Source organism: Lates calcarifer, linkage group LG7_2, assembly GCF_001640805.2.
Source record: "Lates calcarifer isolate ASB-BC8 linkage group LG7_2, TLL_Latcal_v3, whole genome shotgun sequence".
Classification (NCBI taxonomy): domain Eukaryota; kingdom Metazoa; phylum Chordata; class Actinopteri; family Centropomidae; genus Lates; species Lates calcarifer.
The window spans coordinates 12,026,060-12,052,455 of NC_066854.1; the positions used below are offsets into that span (position 1 = coordinate 12,026,060).

The window sequence follows — 26,396 nt, forward strand, 5'->3', positions numbered from 1 at the left end:
GACTCATCTCTTCATGCCATAGGACAATAATGTATCCATCCTTTGACTTATCTATTTCCTGTACTGGATTTCATCTGAAGAAGGGGAATGTTCCATCTTATTTAAAAAGTATCATAGTCTTGCTTGAAAGTGTCCAACTTAGAAACCCAGATCACCTCTTTTAATTACAATATTCTTCACATTTCATTTCATTGCTTGGGATTTCTCTTTTGCTGTCTCTACAGTTTCACTGCTCCAACAACTGTGACAGTAAAAGAGAAATCCCAATCAGTAAAATAAAAGTGAATATTATAATCAGATGTGGGGGACTCTTGATTGGTTTTATTGTAAGTTGTTTATTATTATTATTATTTTCATATTTTTTAATATTCAGCCTCAATTTAATGTTTTTGTCTTTGATTCTTTAATTCAGTTTTTATTGATGCAGATATAATCCCATAGATGAAACCAGTGTTTGAGCCCAAATTCAGCATATCATCATTCTGTAACACCAATAACAAAATGTGTTTAATATGCCTTGTAATTGACACTCAAAGTGTCCCAATATGTGCTTTCCTTTGCTCTGTGTGTGGATGTGGAGGTTGGATATGTTCAGTGTGCTTTCAGCCATTCAGCTAATTACCCGAGCAGCAGATGACCCAGGAAATGAGCTGATATTCTATTCATGAGAAGAAATATACACTTTGCAGAACTGAGCAGAGATCAAGTCACCCCAGTGCAGATCCTCACGCTGGATAATTGTCCCTCATTTAAGTTTCATCTCATTTGGATATACCAAAATCAAACTCCGTTTTGTAGAATTTTACTCAGCTACAACTGTTGGGTTTGATGAATGTGGATGAATGTGAGTGTGGAAAGCTGCAGGGCAACTCACCTGAGTCAGTCCGACGTGGTTAAAAGTCACCAGACACATTCACCAGTGAATGCTTAAATCAGGAATTTAGAGAGGGAGGGCTGGCCTGTGAAAATAACAGCTTGCATTTGGCCAGCTGCAATTTGTTTCCCATATCCAAATAGATTAAAGACTTGATTTTAAAATGAGACATTCATCATTTGAAAACATGCACACCCACTCTCACAGAATGATTGTGAACAAGAAACTAAAACTAACTGCGGCTGATTATTAAAGCCATTAGCTGTGTGTGAAGACAATTATTAACAAAATACAACACTTTAGATAATGTAGTCATCTATATTTTGGAAATGCAGAGAAATTAACACCATTCATCATGACACCAAGCCACCTAACAACCAGCTAAGCATTCAACTAACCAGAAGTAGATAGAGAAAAACTGGAGATAATTTAATTTTTCATTAAAGGTAATGCGTCATCAGTCAAACTGATGGGCTGTGTTTGGACTGTTTTCAGTTCTGAAATGGTTTTGATATCAGATCCCATCCAAAAGAAGCCCATAAGGCTGATTGATGAAGCATTAACTTTGGTGGAAAATAAAACAGTTTCTGGTTTCTCACTGCAGGGGAAGAAACACAGGCCCATATTCTCTCCTTTTAACTCTTGATGAAGTTGTATGAGGAAAAGTGTAGTAAGGGGTGGTTGATATTTGTTCCCAGTTTGTGGTAGTTCTCCTTAAAGCTGACCATTCACTTTTATCAGTGATGGAGAGGAACTGAGTACATTTACTCAAGAATGAGACACTTTTGAGGTACTTTCTCTTTGGTAGTTGTATTTTGTATGAATTTCTATTTTTCCTCCACTGCATCTCAGAGAGAAATATTGTGTTGTGTTGTTGTGTGAGTTTCGTTTACTGAACTTGAGAAAACAAGGAAACTTTCAACATTAAGTTGATTTGACAGTTGTCAATCACTCTGACAGACTTTACAGGGAGACTTGTTTTCCTTTTACATTTTCTCAGCCTACAGAGTCCATTCTTCTCTTGACATGTAGAACTTAGACCTGTAGCTATCCAAGCCATGTTGAAGCAGAATCAGTAAATAGACAATGTGAGAGACTGCTCCCAGTGGCTCTAATAAAAAGAGCCTGAAGGGTGGTTAGCATTGTCTTTATTATTAAAAAAAGAAACAACCATGACTCACCTTTGCATGTATTAAAGACACATGGCAAGTTTACACCATCATCTGCTTTCTTCAGACTACAAAAAGACAAAGTGTTTGAGGGTTTAAATACTGGCTAGTCTGTCAGTGTTCTAGTTCTGTTTCTTTAAAAGCTTTATTTCATCTGTTGATTGAACTAGTTCAGTTTAGCAGTTCATTCATTCAGCTCATCATATGAGGTCAAAAGACCACAAGTTAGAGAACAACTGAAGTTTAGAAGTTCTGAAGTGATCTGACCATTTAAGTTTAGAATCAACAGAATTACATATTTACTTTGAATTAATGAGAAAGATTAGTTGACTCACTTCAGTGTCTGTATGATGTTTTACAGTGAATATTGTCCTTTAAAACAGTTGTGTAATGTCTTCTGTGCTCTGAGACCATTGTCGAGTCTGACATAACACCCTGATAATGTCTGAATGATATTTGTTCCTTTACAGGTTTTCTCTGAAACTAAGTCAAACTAAAAGTAAGTCTTTAAACAAGATTTTAATAGACAAAAGGTTCAGCAGTAATATAGGACACACCTTGGTTGTACCTTAGACTTTTGTATCAGTGGTGCCAATTCCTACACAAAGCATCTGCAGTTAATCAAAGTACATACAACCTCATATCTATAAAGTATAACTCTCTGAAATGAACCACTCTGCATAACGAGTTCTTCACTTTTCTTCTGCTTTTTGCTGATAAATAGCCCATTGATGTAGCTTCCACTGTGGCCATGTCCTCTGTATTGTTTCATATTCTGCAGCTGCGCACAAATGACACATTGTGGGTTTCTAGATGATGACTGATTTTTTATTATAGCATTTTAGGCAAAAATGTGAAGTGAAACTGCATTTAAACAATCATTAGGGGGATGTAAATTTGAAGAGAATTCATTTTTATTCCCTACTAATGTATAAAATGTGGGGAAATAAAATGCTATTTTTTAGGTAGCAAGTCAAAACATGTCATGGTCCTGCTGCCACAGGTGCCTTTACTGAAGGAATATTTTGAGTGGACTTCTACAGTGTCATTGCAGTTCACTCACTTTTAAGTACATCACTGTGTGGTGCTACAGTGTAGTGTACAGTATTGACCATGGAGTTTGAGACTCTCACCCCCTGCTGAACTCATAGTTTGACAGCCTGTTTCCCTCCAGAGGCAAACCATCTCAAAGAGAGACAGGGGAAAGAGAAACAGACAGTGGAGAGAGAGAGAGAGGGAGAGAGAAAGAGAGAGAGAGAGAGAAAGAGAGAGAGAGAGAGAGAGAGAGAGAGTTTGTCTGTTATACTCTGGACCACGCCAGACGGTGAGAGCGCCGCTGCCGGAGGAGGAGGAGGAGGAGGAGTCTCGGCGGCTCTTTAAGCGGCACCAGGATCTCATACACCGGGACATCACCAGGACTATTTCTGTTCGACTGCGAGCGTAGGAACGGCCGGAGCGGTCTGACACACACTTCTTCACCATAGCCCCCCGCCCCTCCACCCCCTGTGTCGCCCTGATACACGCACCTACATCCGCCGTGATTGCGCTTTCACCTGGATAATCAGACGCTTGGTTACGCACGGTTTGGGGGGAATTTGGAGAACACCTCCGGCGTTCACCTGTTCAGCTGTGCCGAGCTGCTGAGCGGCTCAGCCCGGCTCGGCTCAGCGGGATTAGAGGCATCTTGAGATGGCAAGCAGCTAGAATGGCACGTTTTCAGGTAAGACCCCGGAAAGCAGGCAGCGCTGATTTGGGCTGGAAATGCGCACCACACACTTTTAGTGATTTCATTCACTTGTGTTTCCTGCGGTTTTGGCACAATTTATTTCAGTCAAACAAGTCCAGCTGGCGTGCCTGTCAGGAGCGCGGCGGCACGCGACTGCCAGCTCAATTTTGACAGGAGGCAGGAACGTGGCTGATTAGTCTGCGCAGAGTTTGGTGGATCCCTGCTGCTTCTCACCCTCGTGTTGTTTAGGAATAAACTCTGTGTGACAACAGGCAGGCAGGGTGATGTTATGCAAGACATGCAAGAGATAGGACTATGACATTCCTCAGCATTTAACGCGCGCGCACGTGCGTGTTTGCGAGGGATTATTGCAAGTCATCTGTTAATGCTCTAATGGGACATAAATTGATTTCTGTATTGGTTTACTGGCAAGACAGGTTTTCTTTCCTGTCATGTCAATAAACTGTAATTAAATGTAGAGGAAGGGGCTCTGTGGGTAGCCCTATCACCTGAGGACATCCAGACTCAGCTGTGTGTGTGTGTGTGTGCGCGCGCGCGCGCGCATTGTGCATGCCCCGTCTCGCCCACAGTAATAGCGCCGACTCCCCCCCTTTTTAATCTCTTGTTTTGTTTACCCTTTACACGAGGTAATGACAGCTCACTCCGGGCCTGCTCCCCTTTATAAATTAACGTTGAACTGGATTTAATAAACTCTTCAACAAAAGTGCGCATTTTCATTCCACATCCTCAAACCACAAGGAGCAGCCTGATTCCTGTATGAATTTCGAAATCTGAGGTCTGGCGTTAAAATAAGATGCTATAGTTGCCCAAGACAAATATGAAAGGATGCTTTGAAAATACACAGCACAGCGTGGCCCAGTGGGAATATTAAAGTGATCCCTTGGGAGATAAAAATAGTACAATGCTTGATCACATAAACTCACCATAGGCAAGTACAGGTTTACTATAAATCCCACAGGGATAAAATGGCCATAATAGACCTATATATCAAAGCAGATGAAAATATAAGAAAGCACCACAAAGCCACTGTAAACCCATGTTTGAGCATTATACCCACACTGTAAGTCCTGTGGGGTCTATTGATGCCACTCTGTATTAAGGCAAAAATAATAATAATAATAATAATGATATTGCGTACAGAAACGTTACCAGAAAATAATGTGCAAAAATATGTTTACAGTGACATTGTTGAGACATAGGAATGTTGCAGAGAACCTGGTTTTACATAAACATATAATTAACTATTAGAAAACCCTCATAGAGTTACTATAGAGTATCATCAAGTTTCTATAGGCTTAAGATCAGTGGCATAAGATTGCCATAACCCCACTGCTGAGTATCACAGATAGAAACAGGATAATTATATTGGCTTACCATAGGAGCATAGAATAAATAAATACTAATATACTGTGCAGTATAAAAGTAATTTTTGGGAGGGGGTAATAGATACAAATCCTGCTGTATAAAATTGAGGACGTCTGCATTCAAACAGTACACCCTTATGTTGTTCACTTTCTTCAATACATTACTTACTGTGTAGAAGTCTGGGGAAATACATTTTGAGAATGAAGGGCTGAGGTGGTTCACTGTCACCCAGATGGATCTGGAGTTCTTTGTGGCTCCTGTCAATAAGCAGACCTTCCTCCAGAGACAGAGCATCCTTTAGGATTGGTGCAGCAGGGTTTCCTGCCTACTTCAGCTCCTTTACATACGAGATAAGCAAGTTTTGTCTCCTGCTGTGCCCCTCCAGATTGGTGTATTTGTCAGAGACTTGATCCACTACTTTGTTTAAAAGCTTCTTGTTCCAGCTTTGTGATTGTATCAGAAGCTGTCAGACACCCCTGATGGTGGTCAAGAGTCGGTCAGTCCTTGTGTCAACTATGCCCACAATCTTGGTCTTGAGTGAGTGTAATTCAGTATGGAGGGAGGCAATAGCCTCCAGCACTGTCGTGTTTACCAGGTCATCTCCAACTTTGGCCTCTCCCTCAGGGAAGTCTGAGGCCACCGCTGGTGGGCAGTGTTTTCACGAGGTTGGTTCAGCATGGTCGTAGTTCACTGTGATTAAATACAGTGGCAACAAAAGGTTGTATAAAGACTTATTTCAGGTCTTATGTTAGTTATTAACTGGAATACTTTGTTTCAGACAAGTCTCATCAACTTATCAACAGCTGTGGCAGCAGTGCCACCTACATCTTGCTTTTTTGTTCTGCTCAGTAAAATTACAGTTTTTGTTAATGAAGTCTGGTAATAATTGCTTGGTTCACTGTTCTTGATCAACAGTTCAGCAATTCCCAGATTTTTGTTCCAAACAGAGTTATCCTTTCAGTTGTCACCAATTTTACACTTCACACAACAGACTATTAGTTTGGTATATTTTCCACTGGACCTTTCAATTGGTGATGTTTTCATCTGCTGCACAATAACACATGACACTGGGCAAAAGCTGGCTAATATAAACTCTGATCCCAATGTTCTTTGAAAACCACTTCCAGACATGGTGCTTTAAATAATATTTTTTTATCTTCTTTGTTTTATAATGAAAAAAGTTAGCAAGTTGTTGACCTGTTAAAAAATCTTAAAATAACACCTTCTCCTTCTCTGTCATTAAAATTCAGAATCAAGAAGATGTGTCCTACTTCACTGAGAACTCCCTTCTCAGTGTATGTGACCTGGAGTGCAGACTGGACTGTGGTTGCTCTGTGTACATTTTGTGTAACAGGATTAATTAGAGTGGAGGGGGGCTTTAAAATATACTCTGTAAAATTTAGAGACTTGGTAGAAACTACACAGTTCATGTGTAAAAAACAAACAAATGTCTATCTGACAGTATCCAGAGTTGTTTAAATGGATGTTTGTATGTCATGTCGGGGCAGAAATGTAAGATATTTTCAGTATAAACTCACTTAAAGCCCATATAGTTGTATGATAGCAATCTCACAGTAATTTTTCCATTAGCGTCTGAACAGCCAGCCAGCAGCCAGTCGGTTCACCCTGATATGTGTTCCTGGCTGTTTGGGCAGCTGAGACCTTTCGTTGGTAGCCCATGGTCATGAGCCGACCATGACTAGTAAACATACCACACACACTTCCTGTGTGTTTGCCCTCCCCCTAGAGCTGTCAGTGTAAATGTAACACAGATCGGTGGAGGGTTTGGCGACACAGCTGAGCCCAGTCGTTTTAGGGTGAGGCTTATTAGTGTGCAGGTCGCTGTGCAGGGCTGAGAGATGTGAGCTCCCTTTCCCACTCCTTCCATAACATCCAGGAGTGATGTTGGATGATGGATCAAGCGTCTTGTGATAAAAGGGAAGGAAAGAAGTGGCTGGGGCCACTAATTGTGTGTGTGTCTGAGACCAGTACTTATACTGTGATGTGTCTGGAGCAGAGAGAAAAGTTTTAAAAAAAGAAGTATTTCACACCGTAATTCCAAAAATTGTTCAGCTGAGGTGTGTGTGTGTGTATAAGAGAGAGAGAGGATGAGTAAAGTCTTTAATGCCTAGTAAATTAACCTTAGCAATCTGAAAGATGCTGCATTGATGTGTGTGTTTATCTGTGTGTTTCCCACCACAGAGATCTGTGCGAATGAGAAATTCTCAAAGCCAGTACATGCTTTCTGTGTCCCACAATACATGTATTTGTACATGACAGTGCATGAGTTTGTGTTTTTTGTTTGTGTGTAAGGAACATGTACTGCCAGCAGTTATCCCAAACTTATCCCAGCAAAAAAATGTGACATTTCTGCTCAGTTTTTATACTGGTGGAGAGAAGCATCTATTATTAAGGCTGCATTTTGATTTTACCTTCTCTTACCTCTGTGTGTGTGTGTGTGTGTGTTACTGCATTTATTCTGAGTGTGTGTATTCTAGCTTTGATTTAAATTATTCCTCTGTAGAAAAATATTTGTCAAATTTTTGTTTGTTCAGTTTTTCTTACTATATGTGAATTGCATGTATAGGCTATGACTAAATTACCAAACACAGGCATGTGGAATAAGAATATTATTACATAATAATTAGGTACCAAAGAGTGATTCTATTCCACAAGTCAGTGTTGATTCAGTAACTGAGGTCAGCAGATTGACATACTGACCTTATTCCCACAGTGATCATTTGAAATTCCCATCACACAGTGTACATTTGTGCTGGGAACCCTCACCAGGAAGAGCAAATAGGCCAGCTATGTCACACTGCTGTGCATCAAGTTTCACATCATACACCTATAGAATAGTTTGATTATTGATTTGACAAGTTGGAACTAAGCAAATGTTCAGCATTTGTGCTTGATAATATAACTAATAAATCAATTAATTATTTCAGCAAGAGTCAGGAATAAGTGGCTCCTAACTAAAAATAACCACTAGAAGACTTTTAGGACTGTGCTTGCAACTTTGAGATCCTAGGTTCTTAGACTGTAAACTACTTGCCAGTGGCAGAATGGTGCTTTGAACTAAATGTTAACTTTGAATTGGTCAAGTGACACCAGGCTACTAAATACAAAGTACAGCTGAGGCTGATGGGAATATCAGTAGTTTTGTAAGTCAGACTAAGAATTAGACAAATTAAAATTTAGACCCCAAATATCTTTTTTGCAAATTGATGGCAATCCACTCAGTACTTCCTGAGATATTTCAGTCTGGACCAAAGTGGTAGACCAACTGTCTGACAGACCAACTGTTAATAATTACTTAGCTGGATGGAGATCTATTTGCAGTGCCTTACATTATCATCCTACAGAGCAGTGATATGATAGTAATTATATAATTAGCTCCTCCATGACCAGCTAACATTAAATAACTGTAGGAAATAATAATCCAATAATATGTCATATATACTACAACACACTATCATGGGCCTGTCTGCATCATGGATACTTAACCTTTAAAATTAAGGACATTGTGATTGATTACTTTTACTTGTAATGGAATATTTGTACAGTCTGTCATTCTGAATACTTCTAACACTGACCCTAAGAATGACACAAAATGGCTGCCCCTGAACAGGGGTTATAAGGTTAGCGGGTTCTTGAGTAAGTCAGTGAACCACTTCCTTATCCAGGAATGTGCTGTAGCTGAGCCCTAACCTCTAAATATTAGCATCATATTGTGTTAAGTGGGCTGATCGTTAATGTTCTTCCAAAGTGAAGCATTAGTGTAACAGTAAGGGCTAGATAGTCTTCACAGGAACAGTCATAAATTTGTGTCAGGCCTTGTGTGTTTGTCCTGTACGATGCTTCCCAGGCACCAGGTGCACACTGGGATTTGCCACACCGGGTCGGCTCAGCTCCACTCACCTCATTATCCTCTTTGGACAAGGACGGACGTAATCTCTCTCTCTCTGCCCCTACTCCAACACCCCAGCCCCCTCCTCTTTTTTCCCTCCCTCTGTCTCACTCTTGCATCATCTCTCTTTCCTCTGTTTTTCCACCTTTCTGTCTACCTGCATCTTGTTCTATTTTTGTTCCATCGTGTTTTTTTCTTTTTTTTCTTTTGGCGTATTCATCCCACTCTCACCTGTCACCCTCTCTCTCTTTTTCGTTTGTCCCACTGCCTTGCATAGTCTCTCTATCCTTTCTGCCTCTCAGCTTGTGGTCTGCTGCTGGGTGACAGAGCCCACTTGTCACGCTTGGTTTGGCAGGTTAGGGTAGCTCGTAGTAACATGGAGTGTGGGGCGGGGCTGCTGGGGAAGGTGGAGGCTCTCGAAGGAAAGTGTTGCCATCCATTAAACTGTAACACATGATTCTTGTTCTGTCAACCTTGGTGGTTTACCTCTCGCCATCTAATATGCCCCTGTCACATCCCATAGGACCTGCCGTGGCTGAGTGAGCAATGTCTAGAACCAGCATATGTGTTAAGAGAGAGAGAGAGAGAGAGTCGGGTGATAAAACACAAGGATGAACATTTTTCATTTAACTGGAGAGCAAATGTGAATCAAACTTTTGGAGAGTCATGAAATGAGAAACAAGGCAGCAATAAACCTGTCATCCCAGAAGAAGGATGCAAACCTCTCAATCAGCGACAAGTATGTCACCTTGTAACCTAGAATTGTCAGTATAATCAGTATAATTTTAAAATGATGGAAAGCTTTTTTTTCTAAAAAGTGTCACCAAAATGGATTCAGTTGTTTGAGGTGTTGCACATGATATATGAGCAGATAAATATGAATGGTTAATGAGCAATGCCCTCAGTCTGAAATGCACATGAGGTGTTTTCATCAGGGAATAAATGAGCTTCATCAGTGTCACTATTTTAAGAAACTCATCACATCGCAAAATCTAAAACGGTCTTTCAAAATTTGATTAAACTTTGGGAGGTTTTGTCTTTTCATTTCAGCTGGTGTCGATGTTTCAGGCCAAGGGAGTGGAAGATGTGGTGGTTAAGAGGAATAATTAATGAAAAGTGGGGAAGGAGTCTAGGATCTGTCAACAGTATGAGGTTGTAAAAGGTCTCTGTAATTGTAGAAGGAGCAGCATTTGGCATTCAAGGAATCACAGGGACTTGGTTGGAGAAAAATACTCAGGACAACAGGTGTAACAGTATGAAACAATAAAAATTGTGATTAAATATATTTAGAAGTGATTCTAAGGTAGTTAAAACCCTAAGGTAGTCAAAGTAAAAACACTTTATAGGGAGAACAGAAAGTGACGATCCTTGACTGTCAAACAGCTGCACTGTAAATCAGATGTTATGCTTTTTAGCAGCTGTCTTTTTGCTGGGAAACATGATTTGTTTGTGTGTTCGGGTTATGCTGTATCAACATAGTGATTGCCAGACAACATAAAATTGGATGTGAAGAGCTATCCTTTATCATGATAGTATTGTAGTCTGTTATTTTTGTTAGCAGCCGGCAGTGTGTACACAGTGCGCAATATGTGCTTCTGTGCAAGGTGGTTCTTGTTTCTTTGCTAACACAAGATGTTATCAGTGGCTTTAACTTGTATGTGCATGTGTGTGTGAGAAAGAGAAAAAAAGAGGAAGTTGTTGTATGAGGAGAGGAGATTTGTAGGTGAAAAGGGTGAAAAGGGCAAACAGTGGACAGAAGGAGAATAGGAGGAGAAGAGGTTGAAAGTGAGAGCTTGGATTTCTCCTCTTATTTATCACTGCCGGACTGTCTGACCAGCTGGCTGAATGGAGCAATGAAAAGCAGATGGATGGAAGTCTGGGTGTGTGTGTCTGTCTAGCCAGCCAAATAGAGCAAGAGATAGAGCCACGAATGGCTTAGCCGTTGTCTGTGTGTGTGTATGTGAGCGTGTGCATGCTGGCACAAGCGGTGATTCTATTGACAGCTAGCTTATTGTGGCAGTGCTGAGGCCCTTGATAAATCACCTGGCCCCTCATCCTGGGAGACTGTTTATGTGACATCACACACTCATGTAATCCTCCCTGCTTTTTGTGTGTGTGTGTGTGTGTGTGTGGTGTGTGTGTGTGTGTGTGTGGTTGTGTGTGTGTGTGTGTGTGTAATGGACAGACGGAGGTGGTGAGAGGGTGAGGGAGATAGATAATTAGAGGAGTAGGGCGTGAGGTGGAAAAATAAAGCCTGGTGGGTAGAGTGATTGAGAGAAATATCCCATAATGCAAATGTTTGATTATCTTTTTATGTAATGACCTGCAACAAAATGCCATTTGGCTTCTCCCCTATCAATGTATATGGTTTACATTTACTGTTTTTAAATGTAAAAATGTTTGCCAGATCTGTCATGACCCCTGTGGGTTCATAGAGAGTGACTTGACCACATATGATACTGGCCCCCTGCTAGTTCCCCACCCAGGCTTGGCCCAAACCCTCATGTTATCAGTTACCTATGAGACCATGGTCATATATCTTTTGTTTTTTTATATATTACATTTGATTAGATACATTTTATGAATGTCTTGATTCTCGATAAATCATTTCTTGTAAATTGAAAAATGACATTACAGTGAGTTGATAAGTCCCACCAAAAGACAAAAATATATACAGATTGTGTCTATATACAGATGTTCACAAAAGCACTTTTTTGCAGTGTCTTTGTGTGACCTCACCACTGACCACAGATTTTACAAAAGTTGATTTACAACCAAAAAGTTTGGATTTTTATGAATCTACAAGGTTACTTTGTTATGGTTACGATAACTTTGTTACTTTGGAAATGGTTACAGTATTGTTACCATTAGTTACAATACAATACTTCAGTAATTTGTCTCAGTTTAACTGTGTGGAGGCAAAAGTTGTTTTGTGAGTTTTTTGCGTGATTTCTGCAACAGATACCTGAGAATGGTTTTGGTGATTCATCAGCCAATCTCTTCACATCATCGTCCTTTGCCTTTATGAGCACTGGAAACACTTAAAATGTTCATTTGGTTGCTTTTGACAGTTTCACCCATATAAACTGTCACCATTAAGACCAAAATGATAGGCCACAGGCTTTTGGACTTGGGTGGGTGTATTTTTCCCTCTTCTTCAGCTGCTATTCAACAATTAGATGACTGAGCTGATTCATGTATTATTGAGACAATGCTAAGATGATGAAAACTGAGGGGGAAATGTGCCTAGATGGAAACCTGCCTTTGCACCGCAATGTATTTATATGGCCTATTTTATTTTGCACTCTTTGGGGGATCTTAATCGATTTTACAACAGGAGTTAATAATGTTTAGTCTATAAGGTGCATGATCAGAGAATAGGGTTCACAATCATTCACAGTGTAAACTCAGTTGGCAAGGAGCATAAATTCAACCACATAAAAAAAACTTGCCTCTGCTGCATGTGTACATTTGTGTGTGTGTGTGTGTGTCCCTTGCTGAGGCTTAACAATAGCGCCTTCCTCCGACTGCATTCCTTTTCTTCTATTTTCTCTCATCAAGGTCAGTGTGAACAGAGACCGGGCCACCAAACAGAGGAGACATGTCTTTGTCACTTGCTCTGTAATATAAGTGAAATTCTCACTGCAGACAGATCACTCAGTACAAAGGAAAGGTACTACAGTCAAATCAGCAAAATATACTATAAATAGTATATTACTATAAGTCAAACTAACCACCGTCTATCATCTATCTGAGTGCTACAGGTTATAGCATAATTGCATGCTATAATTGCATGCATATTATCTTTTAAGATCATTGTTGCTGTTTTGGCTTTGAAACCTGTTAAACTTTACAATATTAGTTGAATTTTAATGGTCACATCAGAAAGTTCAATTCAGTTCATCTGCACATCCTGACAAAGTGGAGGCTTGCAGATGTAGGGACCAGGGTCAAGTTTGTGAGCTACTGTAGCTGGCAAGCTAACAGATCACATTAGCAAGCTGGGAACATGCTAATGCAAATCAGTCATAATGGCTGTCTTTCTGTTTTTCTGCACTGTGTGTTACCCCCAAATTCACATTTTGTTCTAGGGATTCCATCTCTATCAGAATGAAAAAATAAAATGTGTTTTTTTTTTTAGATATTTGTATCAAATGAAGAATAAATACCTTAAAACTGAAACCAACCTTTATTGGAAAATATATATGTGTACAGTGCAATTCAAATCATCCATAGTGAGCATTTTAAATTGATCTGTCTATCTTGTTGCAGTCTCACATGAGTCTCAGTGTCTCACAAGAGACACAGTGTATCAAATCTATGTCTGTCATTGTTCCTCACCAGGAATTCATTGCTCATGCTGGCAGGGGGATAGAATAAAATAGTCTCCATAGCACCCATTTCTGTTACTCGAGGATTGGCAGGATTGATAACGATCCCAGAGGAAGTGCTAGCCGCAAGCTAACCAGTTACAAAGTGTTGCCTCATTTTTTTGAGCAAAATTAGAATTTTGCCTCCCCTCGCCTCATTTTCTCCACACTGTTGCAGCGTGAACGGATTGACTTAGCATCTGTCGCTGTGAACCTTGAAGTTGTCTTTACTGAAACATCACATGGAAATAGAGTTGCTGTCAGTGGAAATGTTCATTCTGCCAAGAGACTTAAGTCAAATCTCTATGTTTGAAATATCTGATTCTGAAGTCGTAGTGTAGTCACTCCAACATTGATTTGGTTTCCACAGCAATTTGGATTGAATTAGAGACATGGTAATCTGCACACTTGACTATACAAATATGAACAAATCAATGCATGTAGGTGTAAATAGATAGACAGATGATTGGATGGAGGGATGAAAAATGGGATGAGATACAGATTTATGCATAGCCAATCAATGAAGCAAACTCAGCAGATGGAGCCATCTCTGGCCTGTTATGAATTGCTGTTAAATTGGCAGACTTGTGTGTCACCAGGAAAAGCTCTCATCTCAACTTCCTGCTCAGGTTAGTGCAGAACAGAGATGTAGACCCAGATGGGAGAAAAGACAGGAGGGAGAAGGAGAGTTGAAAGGCAGTGTGCCTGTTTGTGGTTATTTTTTAAAGAGGCTTTCCTTGTAGATCAAAGCAAAGGCTCCACAGAACACCTCTGAAATGGTATTTTACATTTTTCTTGCAGTTTTTTTGGGGGGAGCGTTTTGCTCTGAGAAGTTCCAGCGGAGTTGAATTCGGTCTTATGATGTTGAATGCAGGAGCTCTTCTTTGGTCACACAATTCTTATTTATTTCCCGCGGTGTTGTGGAATATGGCGCTAAAAGCCTGAACCTTTAATTTGACATTGACATTGAACACATTCTTTGAAGCATGAAAATATTGCACTGGCTCTATGAACTGGAACGCATTAAAGGTAGTCAAAAAAGATGTGTTTTTTTTCCCAGAGGAAAGTGGAATTCTCCAGTGATCCCACTTTTAGATTTTTAAGCCAGTACACAATATTGCCATAGAAAAGACTAGATTTTGTGAATAGTGAAAAGCAGATGAAGTGTCTGTTGAAAGTTGAAAACATTGAAAGTCCAACTTAAATCACATTTAGTAAAAAGTTTTTAGTAAAAAGTAATGTCACTATGTTTTTTAAGCGTATTGGTAAGAAAAAAGTAGGTATATTTATGAGCTGTTTAATGTGCTGCAGCCCAGCCATCTACACTGCAAACTGATGTTAGCAGTGTAGTTCTTCTCTGTGAATGTTTGTTCAATGGCTCTTTAAAAAGGTTCAGGACAATACATGTGTTCATGTGTGTTACATAAGAAGGAGACTTTAGCATAAAAGCTAGTGTGGTGTTGTTGTTCAGAGTCGGTGGCTCTTGTGTTGTGTAGCAGGCTGCTGTCTGTCTCAGTGAGTCTGCACAGCCTATTATACAATGCTGATGTCTTAGCAATGAAAGTAGTTGAAATGTCATTCGATGAATAAGGAATTAAAGCAATTAACTGTCAATTGAGGCATAAGAGCAGGAGCAGTTTAATGGCCAAGAATGAGAGATGAAAGCAAATGATATTTGAATTGTAAATGATAAAACAATTCAACACTTATGCTACGTATAATTTAAGTGTGTGGACTGCAAATAGGTTTGCCAGTGTCAGTTGCTAAGCAGTAACAGTGGTAGTTTAACTGTCATTTGAAGAATCAAAATCAGTTCAAGTGTCAGTTGATATCTAATAGGTGAAAGTGGTTTAAGTGTCACTTACAGTAAAAGGATGCAAGTGAGTCATCAAGCGCAGTTGCTGAAATGAAAGCAGTCAAACTGTTATTTTCTGCTTTTGAGCTCTTAAAGCAATTAAATGTCAATTAAAATTTTGGGTGTTGAGGTTTGTGTGTGGGATGTAAATAGTAGTGTCAGTTACTAAGTAAGCAGTAACAGTTAAAATGCTAAATGTTAAAAATGGTACTAGTTAGGCTTGAAACAGTAAAAATCAGTTTAAATGTCACTTGAAATGGGTGAAAGCAGTTGAAGTGTCAGGTGAAACAGAAGTGAGGAAAGCACTTTAAATTTCAGTTCAGTTGCAAGTTAACTGCTAGCCAGTGCCTGAGCCAAAAAAGCAGCTGAAATGTCAGTTGACATATAAGTAATGAAAGTTTGGGTATGTGAGCTCTGACTCTGGGCTCCCAAAGGAAAATTGGTCATTTTGTGGTCTGCTGTGATTTTCTATGAAGAACTGTCCAGACTTGCTCATGTGGATCGCTGGGAGAGGAAAACATACATTGGCTTTCAGGCTTTGGTTACTTCAGAAATTTGTTGTCAATAGCTTGCTGTTTGCTACTGTGATAGTTTCAAACTGACTTTTTCAGGTTAAATTAGATGATGCTAGCATGATCCCTGTGAGGAATTCTAACACACTAATGGAAGGTTTGATCAACAGAAAATGCTAATATCTAACAGGTATTTTGTGGCCAGATAAGACTTGCTTGGTATCTCACTGTGTAACACAGTTTATTTATTGCATATTCTGTCTGCTCTAGTGATGCCCATTAATGGTGTGAGAGCACTTTTGGTTAATATTTGCAGATATCTCTATATGTGTGTGTGTGTGTGTGAATGTTTGTTGTGTCTGTGCACCTGTGTCCATCTGTGTTTGTGCATTTATGTGTGCAGTACAAAAGTAGCCCCGTCTGCGTCACTTAGTGCCATCCATATTGCTTTTCCTATCAAAGCGGATGCTTTTAGCCCCTGGCCAGCACTTGCAATGCTCCTTTGTGTCTGTAAGTAGTGGACTGTGGACAGAATTTTAAAGCTTCTGGTTGTGTATGTGCATGTGTGTATGGGAGAGTGAGTGATTTAGATGGACTGTCAGGGGGACAGACAGAGATAAAAATAGTGGAAAAAACGACAGAAAGGAGAGATGGGTGAGAGAGGAAGTGTTGGGGTGAATGGGGGGAGGATGAAGAGAAAGTCTGTGTCGTGAACTCTGTGTCGAACAAAGTGCTTTAAAAGCAAAGTTTATCAAAGTGCTTACAGATGCATGGTGAAGAGTGGAAGACAGAGCGAGAAGAGAAGTGAAGAGAACAGGCCAAAGGAAGGATGTAGGAATGATGGATATGAAACTGAAGATCTGTGCTGTCACAGCCTTCCTGAATGGCCTTGCATCCCCCACACACACACACACACACACACACACACACACACACACACACATACACACACACACACACACACACACACACACACACACACACACACACACACACACACCACTTAATTATAACCTAAACCGTGAAACCAAGTCTTAACCCTCAACAAGCACTCTTTAAGTTTTGTCCCCTCCGGGTTATAGGAATAAGAACACACACACACACACACACACACACACACACACACACACACACACACACACCTGTAGTCTAGCCTCAGAGCTGACAGGTATCTTTCCTTGCCACTTGAAACAGTCATCTGACAAAAATGTCTTTCAAGACGAAAAGAGGAGATTGATGAATACTCTCCTCTGATAAGACTGTTCTCAGTCTGAATAAGTAATCAGTCTATTATCATCATAATAGGTGTGGTTAGCATGAAGAGAACATGACTACAAAGGAAAATATGTTATACAATAGAACCCTTTGAAATGCCCTCTATTTGATTTAGAGAGCATCATCTGTTTTAAATGGACAATTCACCTAATAACCTTATAACCAATATGTTGGTTCTGCTGTTCCTGTGAGATTATTGCTGTTTAATAACTGTGCCCAGTGCAAAGCTCCCTCCCCACCTGTGAGTTCAATTTATTTTCAATTCAGTGTTTTACACAGGCATGAAACTAAAGGGCAATATTGCAAAGGCATAAGTATGGGATATTAAAATTCACAGATTAAATCATCTCCTCGTTTATGCAGATAAAAATGTGAATGAACAAATTTAATGGAAACAAAAGTAAAACAGAGCACATCCAGGCAGCATCATTAAACTACAGTGCTAACTGTATGCTGGCTGTAATGTTCACTGGTGTGTTCTCTCCTAAACATATTATTGTAAACAATATAATAATTATTGATATACTAACATGAAACTGAAAGTCCAACATGTCTAGTGTCACCTTGAAATGGGTTTGGTATAATCAAAACTATTTGAAATCGATGCCTTGCCTTCCTCTATCATATTCCAGCCCATAGATTATTACACAAATACAAAAGTTACCATACACTGGGTTGTTAACACAGTTACCACACTCTCCCTGTAGGAGCCTGGGGATATGGCCTTAAGCCCTATCAGATGGCTCCTGTGGCAAATCCAACAGCTCCACAGGAGCATAACTACAGCTGAGCACACAAGTGCACAAGAAGCACTGTGGAGTATGCTGTGGGATGGCTGAAACACCGCCGGCTGTGTCTGTCTGTTAAGGAAGGCACTCTACAATACCAGCTTGACGAGGGTTTTTTGCATTCTCCGTTACACAGCAGAGGGATTAAATGCATATGTTTGCAAAATAAACGATAATGCAGCTGAAGTATTTGATCCAGTACCCAATGTAGTACATGTGTGGCATGGAATAACTCAACACTTTGCAACAACAACTTCTTCTACTTCTTGGCGTTATTTTTGAAAAAGGGAAACCATTTCCTCCAGTGTGAAATGAAGTCTTTTTTCAATTTGTACTGATTTCTCTCAGTTCTTTTCTGATGCTGGCAGTGCCTTTCTGATTTCCTCCTGCTCCTCCATCACAGTTTTGGCCAGTAACCTCGGCTGGTATCCTGCAGATCTCTGGGCTGGTGGAGAAGGCTCTGGCAAATCCAACAGATCTGAAAATAAGAAAAAAAAAAGAGTGTGTGTGTGTGTGTGTGTGAATAAATTGTTTTGCGAGTGTGATTAATAGACTATAAAACTGTGAAAATATCACCAGACAGTAAAATAAAATAGTTATCACTTTGTGACTCCTCTGTGCTGTGTGGTACTTGTTATCACCATCACAGATAATTGCTGTCATGGATGCATAACTAATTATCAAAGAGATTTTGCTTGTCCACAGGATTCTGTATTTCCCCACCAGAATTACTCATGGCAACAGACCTTAATTTTGGACAATGTAACAGTAACATGTTATTTCACGTGTCTGTAATTTCCTAGAAATTCTTTCCTAGAAAGAAGTGTTAGTGTAAATGGAGACAAAATTCTCTGACCATTAGAGTTTAGTTAGCTGTGTTGAAATGTTGATTTTCAGAGGAATTTCCTTAAAAGAACTGATCCCTTTGAATAAACCTCTCACAAAAAATTAATTCAACAGCAATTTCCATGCAACATTAAGTTTTCAAATGTGCAACTAATACAGGCGCTGAACTTGCATGTTTTTGTGAGTGACTTGTGCCTTTTCTGCAGTATCTCTAACATGGTGTGAATGCCAATAAGTCTACAGTAAATACACTGTAAATATAGTGCCCTTCACCCAGTGTTCAACACAAACATATGCAATCTAAAGATTACACCCACCCACGGGATTGCATCTTCCCTCTATCATTCCTGTCCATGCTGTAGATTGTGCCGGACTGGGGCTTGTGGTAATTCAGCAGCGCGGAACGAAAACCTCATTGCAAACAGATGCTATCCAGAGATTAGCCTGGGCTGGTGTCATATGTACTGCAGGAGAATTTTTAGACAGGATCGGGCTTTCCCACAGTTTGTGTGAATGAAAAAGGAATATTGTGAACTGGTGAATTTTGAAGATTAACCTGGGGGTGACTGTCACTCACTCTGATTGGGGTCCGATATTACACTGAGCCCTATAATTCAATCTGATGGTGTAGTGATTTTGTGTCGACTTTTCGATTGATAAAGGCGAAAGAGGGTCATTGTCATTTCAGTCAGTTTGTGCTAGAGCCTAGAGGAGGGAAAGAGAGTGTGAGAGGAGTGCACCCACTGTATTGACAGGAGAACTACTTTGTGTGTGTGTGTGTGTGTGTGTGTGTGTGTGTGTGGTGCATATGTGTGATCATGTTTTTTGCAGATAGATGGACCTTATGCTGTGTCCTGCTGGTCTCAACTCAATACGGTCTGAGGAAATCAATGCTTACATCTTGTTTATGTCTATGCCATTACTTTATCATATTTATATCTTTCATTTTACCCCATTTGTTGTCATACATCTTCATCTTGTGTCGTCCCATCTCCTCTTGCATGTCAGCTGCTTGCCTATTTCTCTTCCTCAGTCTCTTCTCTCATCCTTCCACTTATTCTCCCTCTTGACTTCACCATACCCCCCTGCTACTCACGCACCTCCCACTCAGTTATTTGCAGTGACGGCGGGCGACAGGCAGCTGCACGCAGGGCACGTACACTTTTTGTGGACACAAAATGGAGGGTCAGTGTCCTCTCCTCCTCTGATAATATCACCCAGAATTTCAGGTTGATTTACATTTATATGCAGAAAGGCCAATAATATGCAGGTCCAAGTGCACACTCCGCTTCCACATATTTTCTCTCCAGTTATTGATTCAGTTTGACCGCTGCCTGTTTGAGGCGATTTAGGTGGCTTATATTGCCTTCAGTGGTGACAAAAACTCAGCGTTGTTATAAATTTAATAGAATGGCATGGTGGCCCTTTGACAAATTAATTAATCATCAAAAAAGACAATTGGTTACAGCTGCTGGCTAGAGTCTCCTGGATGGTTATTGCAAAATATAACCTTGTGACAGTTTTCTGGGGTTCAGGGTAAAATACACTTAGAACATCAGCTTTTACAAGGGCACTTGAGGTAACAGCTGCTGTCAGATGGAACATACAAGTTGCCAATCTATGTTTCTGCGTTTGCGAGTTGTTTGTATTGTAAATTAAAACATCTCTTTGTCATTGTGTTACTATCAAATTGAAAGTCAATTTTTTTGTTTGAATATGGGAAAAAACTAAATATATGAACTGTAATGACCTGTTCAGAGCATCAGCTCACTTGCTAGATGATGGGAGCACTTATTCCTCTTTGAGATGACCCTTATGGAGCAGACAATGATAATGATGATATGAGGAAAGATGTAAGGAGGTCAAAGGTCAGGAGAGACTTTGTGAAGCTGTTTGTTAATCCCAGACATCTTTAAGCTCTGCCTGGTTATGACTTCAATAAAACACCATTTTGTGCCTCCTCCTGTCACATGACTTTCCCCAGAGACACTGACAGGGCTATACACACCCCCCCTTTATCCTGATGTCTCCCAAGGAGCTTGATAGGCTGAACCACATCTTCATTTCCTGTCCTTTGAGTTTTGAGTCCCCTCCTGTGACAGACAAATCTGCTGCGAGCTAATGATCTGTCTGAGAGAGGGGGGAGATGACAAGAAGACAATGCTGTTTCTGTTTGTTTGTGTGCATCTGTGTTTGTCTTATGTGTGTGTGTGTGTGTATATGGCTGATGAAAGTAAGCATCAATCAGTCAGTAAATATCTCTGATAAGAAACATTTGCACAGAGGAAGGGATGGAGAGCAAAAATAGACAGAGGGACAAAATGAATAATGGAGATGAAGAAGCGATTAGAAAATCAGATTGACAGAATGTGATATCTTTTTGTCGTCCCACCATATTTCTCTTGCCAGTCACACACACTTCTCTTTCCTGCCAGTACATACACAGACATGTAATGTACAATATTTATGCTCCTGTGTTGTAACTTGACCACAACAATGAGTGTTTTCCTCATGAGCAGATTGTTTATGTGTGGATACACTCACTTTGTCTGTGTGTATGTGTGTGAGCATCTCTGCCTTATTACAGTGTGTCTAAATCGGTAATAGGGGTCTCGCTGCCAGGCTGCGACTCTCAAAGAACCACTTAGAGGCGTCCAGGGAATGACTGCGACTTAGTGGGGCTGCCTCAGCATGACTCTAATGCATCTTGCTCTGTACACACACTCACGCACACACACAGCAGACATGATCACTACAGGTAGAGAGGCAGCTGTGCAGCATGAAACACAGCAACCCTACTGTCACATGACATGTATATGGACACTGAATTCTGTATAAAATACAAGACGCAAAAGTAAATCTTGAAGTTAGTAGCTAAGTAGCTAAATTTGAATGGTGAAAAAAATCGGCAATTATATAAAATTAGGATTTCAAAATCATGACAAAATACGGAGTGCCCTCTGCTCTGAGATGCTGGGGGCGTGTCCGCTGAAGGCAGCACAGTGACAGTTAGCACCCTGCTAGCACCCTGTTAGCACCACAACCTGAAAAATGGATACTAGCAGCATTGGAGTTGTACAGATATTCAGGTTTGAACCACCAGAGCCTGAGGACAATTTGTTATTGATTTGGAATGTGTAGAAACTGGATGGTCTGTTTAGCCTCATTCAAAATTAACAGCAGACTATTGGTGAATTCCTGTTGTCTCTGATGAAAGTCTGGTAGACTAACTGGAGTGAAATGGTCTCTGTAGAGATGGGTGTTGGTGGCGTTCACCAGCTCTCCATCAGTGGAGATTAATCCACCTCCTCTTAATAAATTAGTATGTTTAAATTGGGCGACGACCAAGCTGCTAATGCAGCTCTGCTATGGAAAACTGTGATACGGTCTAACTCCACAATACAGTAACACATAGTTTACAGAGTTTACAAATGTTTTCGGGAACTATTTTCTAACATAAATAATGTGTTTAGAGACAAAGCTCTGAATTTTCTTTACACAGACTTTAAGTGCTTTTAAAATGATACTTTCAACATATGAGAGGATCAATAAGTAGTATTTATGTAGCCAATTAGAAATATCGAACAAATTTATAAAAACATCTCTGATTAAATGTGAATGAATTAAAATTAACATCAGAGTACATCACACTTCAGTGAGATCTTTAATCACCATCAGGCTCTTCAGAGACACAAAGATATTTGTTGAATGCTAACTTTAGAAGACCTTGAAATTAATACTGAATGCACAGTGGTGAAACTTTACCACTCCCTTGACGTACTGCAGTGATTAAAAGCTTATCTGTCACAATGTGAGTGTGTTAAGGAGAAAACTGCATAACAAACACACACAACAAAACACACTTACTGTACATTAAAAAGCAAAGCAGGTATGCACCATATGCATGTTTACCATAAGGTATTTTACTTGAAAAGAAAGACAAAGATGCATACATAAAGTCATTACACACACACACACACACACACACACACACACACACACACACACACACGCAGCGTTCCATTGAGACTAAGTGGAGGAGTGGACTGTTAAAAGATTCAGAGCATGGAGTGCCTGGCAGATCATTACAGAGCCAGTATGGGAATTTAGACTGTGTGTGTGTTTGTGTGTGTGTCAGTGCGTGCACACGGGTGTGTTTGTGTGGCATGAGTGGAAGATCATTATAAGGTCATGGCAGGGGTGTGAGAGAGAGGGGAGGGCTGGAGGAGAGTTCAATCATAGGTAACCCAAAGGAGATCACCCCTGCAAAGTGTGTGTGTGTGTGTACTTGGATGTTCTGTATTTGTGTGTGTCTGAGTTAGAGGAAGAGATAGAAAAAGAGAGCATTCAATACTTGCTCCCAACTCCGTTGGGAAACACCCATGCAGTGTGTGTTTGTCTTTGTTTGTATGGAAGAACAAGTGGGAGGAGACACGGGGGAGAGAGAATGAGGAGGAGTGACAGGGACTGTGTGTGTGTGTGTGTGTAGCTCTAGATTTCATCAACACCTGCATATATAATCTCTCTTAGTTCTCCATTCATGAAAGCTGCGATCACTTTCAGACACTTTGGTCTTTATCCAGGCTTACCAACTGGCACGTTCATTCCTGTCATCTCTCTCTTTATCCCAGGATAGAACTTCCAGTTTAGGCTATTTCTGATTTACTTAGTACAGTTTGTTCTCTTACAATCATATCAAAGCAAATAAAAAACTTTCCATCTCTGAAATACTTCTAGAGTTGTAATAGTCAGAACAAAAATTCCCAAATTGCATCAGAGGGATTTTTCCATTTGATACAAACATAGTCAGTGCATGTGATGGATTTCATGGGTAAATGCACTAATTAGTACACCAGAAAGCAAACGACTATTGTGGGATCTGCAGCCTCCCGTGAATTGCGACACAGAAGTTCAATATTGTGATTATGTTTCATTCAGATGAATTGTGCAGCCTGAAAATGAGCAAGTCCCAGAGCTGCTGCTGCAGAAGCCTTCCTGCTGTGAGTGCATATATCAGCTCAGCATTGTACTTTAGTACAGCAGTACTTTCTCAGATTGACTTGTATTAGACTGCCGTTAGAGATCATCAGGTGTTCTGGGGGAAATTAACCAATTTCACTTAATTGGTAAAAATAATAATAATAATAATAATTGCTGCAAATTATTTGCCATTGTTGAGCGTCTGTGCCTGCAGTGTACTGACAGGCAGAATGATTAAATACTCTTCCCGGTCAGTAAGTGGTGCAATAATGACGTTGTTAATTTAAAACAATTAGTGTCGCGTGCGAGAGGTGACCGTTAGAAGACGGACAACAGCACCGATAAATATTTGAAAAGTGAAAAGTGCAGACTCCGAACTGGGCCCTGGACAAAATTCTAACCCAGGTAAAGAACTTAGTATGAGTGGTGGTCAAAAGAAAGCAAAAAACGGTGAGCTCGAGGCAGTACAGTGAAAGTTTTCTTTCGTTTCGTTACTTTCACCGGGGGTTCCGACGGCACCGACGCCGTTAAGCTAGGTGTGGGAAAAAGCTATCCAACAGTGCCGTGGTCCCAAGCAAGCTTAAACGCCTTCTCCAAACGAAACACCAGTCATTTCTAAACAAGAACACGGTTTATTTTGTTCGCATGCGGGAGCACATTTAGAAACCGCTAACTTTAACGGGAAAAGCAGCAAATGTGAACTTTCAACACTAGCTTCTCTAGCTACGAGTTAGCCTGCCCGCAAAGCCACTGTGAGCGCTGACAGTGCTGCTATAAAAACTGAAAACGGAGAGATTGAGAGCTGTTGAGGAAGAGCTTCATGTGTGCCGTTCTTCAGTTCCTGCCAGGCCTAGTGAAACGGTCCCAGGTTTCACACTGAGTGAGTATGAACTAATTAAGGGACTAAACTGTCATTATACTGTATTAGGCTACAGTGTGTCATCTTGTAACATTTTTTGTTGGTGGTGTGCCACAGGATTTTTGTAATTGTAAAAAAGGTTGAAAAACACTGTATTCGAGTGTCAGACTTGGATGCTTGGCTTTGAAAGGAAAAGTTAAGAAAGAAATTAATCAGTCAGTCTGTTACAACTGGAAACACAGTATCAGAACAACAATATTACCTGTCCATTCAACCTTCCTCCTTTCAACAAAGGCTGAGTGGACTCCTTTCCTCAAACAGTTTTTCATTTTAGGCTTGAACGGTGGGAACGTGGCTGGGATTGTCAAAATTAGCAGAGGGTACCTGCATACCTCACTGAAAGCAGAAGACACTCCAGTGCAAAGGTAAAAATCATCATGAGAATTTTAGCACCAGTCTTACAGCATTCTGAATGTGAATGTGAGACATTTCTCTCAGAATTTCTCTCCTCTTTTCCTATAAATATATACTCAGCTATAAACAATGCACTGTCTGGATGTACCTTATTAAACAGCTAACATATTAATCAATACTTTTCAATACAAAAAATGAAGATGTACTTACCTTATTGCTGCCTTATCCACTCAATCTTCTTTATCCAGTGCAACATGCCTTACTGCATTACTTTTTGTTCTTGAGGCCAGTGTCAGTGGAGAAATTGGTATCTCTGCCTCTTAAATGATGGATTTCTCCTTGTATATCTGTGGAATATCAGTTCAAAATGATTAATCTAGAAAGAGGCCCCTTGCTCTTTGATTCTGAAATGCTGACAGCAAAACCTGACATTTACCAGTGATGTTTTAGATTGCTGAAAAACTGCTAAAAGTGCTATCAAACTCCATCGCTGTTTTGCTGTAAATATCTTGATGGGATGTGACATTTTCCATGTTTGGCCAGAGAAATAAAAAAGTAGCCAAGAAAACAATGAAATGGGCCCTAGAAGTACAAGATGCATCAGCATGACTTTTTTCCTCTTAGTGTAACCCATTTCCAAAAGTACAGCAGTGGTGTAGCAAGTGCACAATAAACAACTTCAGATAGTTCATCAAAGGGGATCGCAGTCGAACTGGATTCATTAGTGGGAAATTGACTTGACAAGCGTGACCAGGACTAGCAGGCTATTGATCAGTTGCTGTCATCAGTATAGGTGATTTGTGCTGGCAGCGACGGCAACGAGAGGGAAGAGAGTGGAGAGGCAAACCAGGAGGAGGAGGTGAGGAAAACTACACAAAACATTAGGATGTTACTAGAATAAGGTCGTTAGAAAGGAACATGTTCTATAGAAAGCAGGCTGAAATAATTAATCAGTAACTAGCAGAGTTATTTTTTCTTATTATTTTATTATAGCTCTGTGAGGCTGCACTGAACACAACATACAGCTGATTTGAATGTTGTTAGTTTTGCAGGTGTTTAGTCATAAGTATAGGACAAATTAATGTTCATTTTACTTGTTGATGAAGTGTCAGAGGACACCAATGTGAGTAGATCCTCTGGGAACCATGAATACTTGTACAAAGCTTCATGGCAATCCCTCCAATAGTTTACTTACTTAAGTAAGAGACTGAATTCAGAGTATGGTGTTGTTACTTCTTCTTGAGTAAAGGATCTTCAAGGAATACTTCCTCCATCACTGTGAATTTTTATAGAATGTCAGCCTGGAGTCCTGTGTGAGTTTATTTTGGAGTGCTAGACATTAAAATGGTTCAGGGGTTACCCAAGCATCCTTGTCCCTGTGGCTGGATCTTAGACAGACACCGAAAATCTGCATGAGGAGAGTATCTGTGGT

The 26,396-nt window shown here is 40.2% G+C and overlaps 1 protein-coding gene and 1 long non-coding RNA gene across 8 annotated transcripts in view; both read left to right on the top strand.

Moving 5' to 3' along the window:
* dmd (dystrophin) overlaps nt 1-26,396 on the top strand; it is a 286,719-nt gene that overhangs the window by 30,649 nt on the left and 229,674 nt on the right. The window contains exon 1 of one of the 7 annotated variants that reach the window (XM_018671649.2): nt 25,794-25,823. The exons of the other annotated variants lie outside the window; for them this stretch is intronic. The gene's annotated coding sequence lies outside the window, so the exon portion shown is untranslated. Of the gene's footprint in view, nt 1-25,793; nt 25,824-26,396 lie in introns of those variants that run through there. 7 annotated transcript variants of the gene reach the window in all.
* On the top strand, nt 3,310-25,812 carry LOC127139109 (uncharacterized). The gene is made up of 3 exons (XR_007809027.1): nt 3,310-3,763; nt 24,885-24,975; nt 25,758-25,812. It is a non-coding gene; the product is annotated as an uncharacterized LOC127139109 (long non-coding RNA).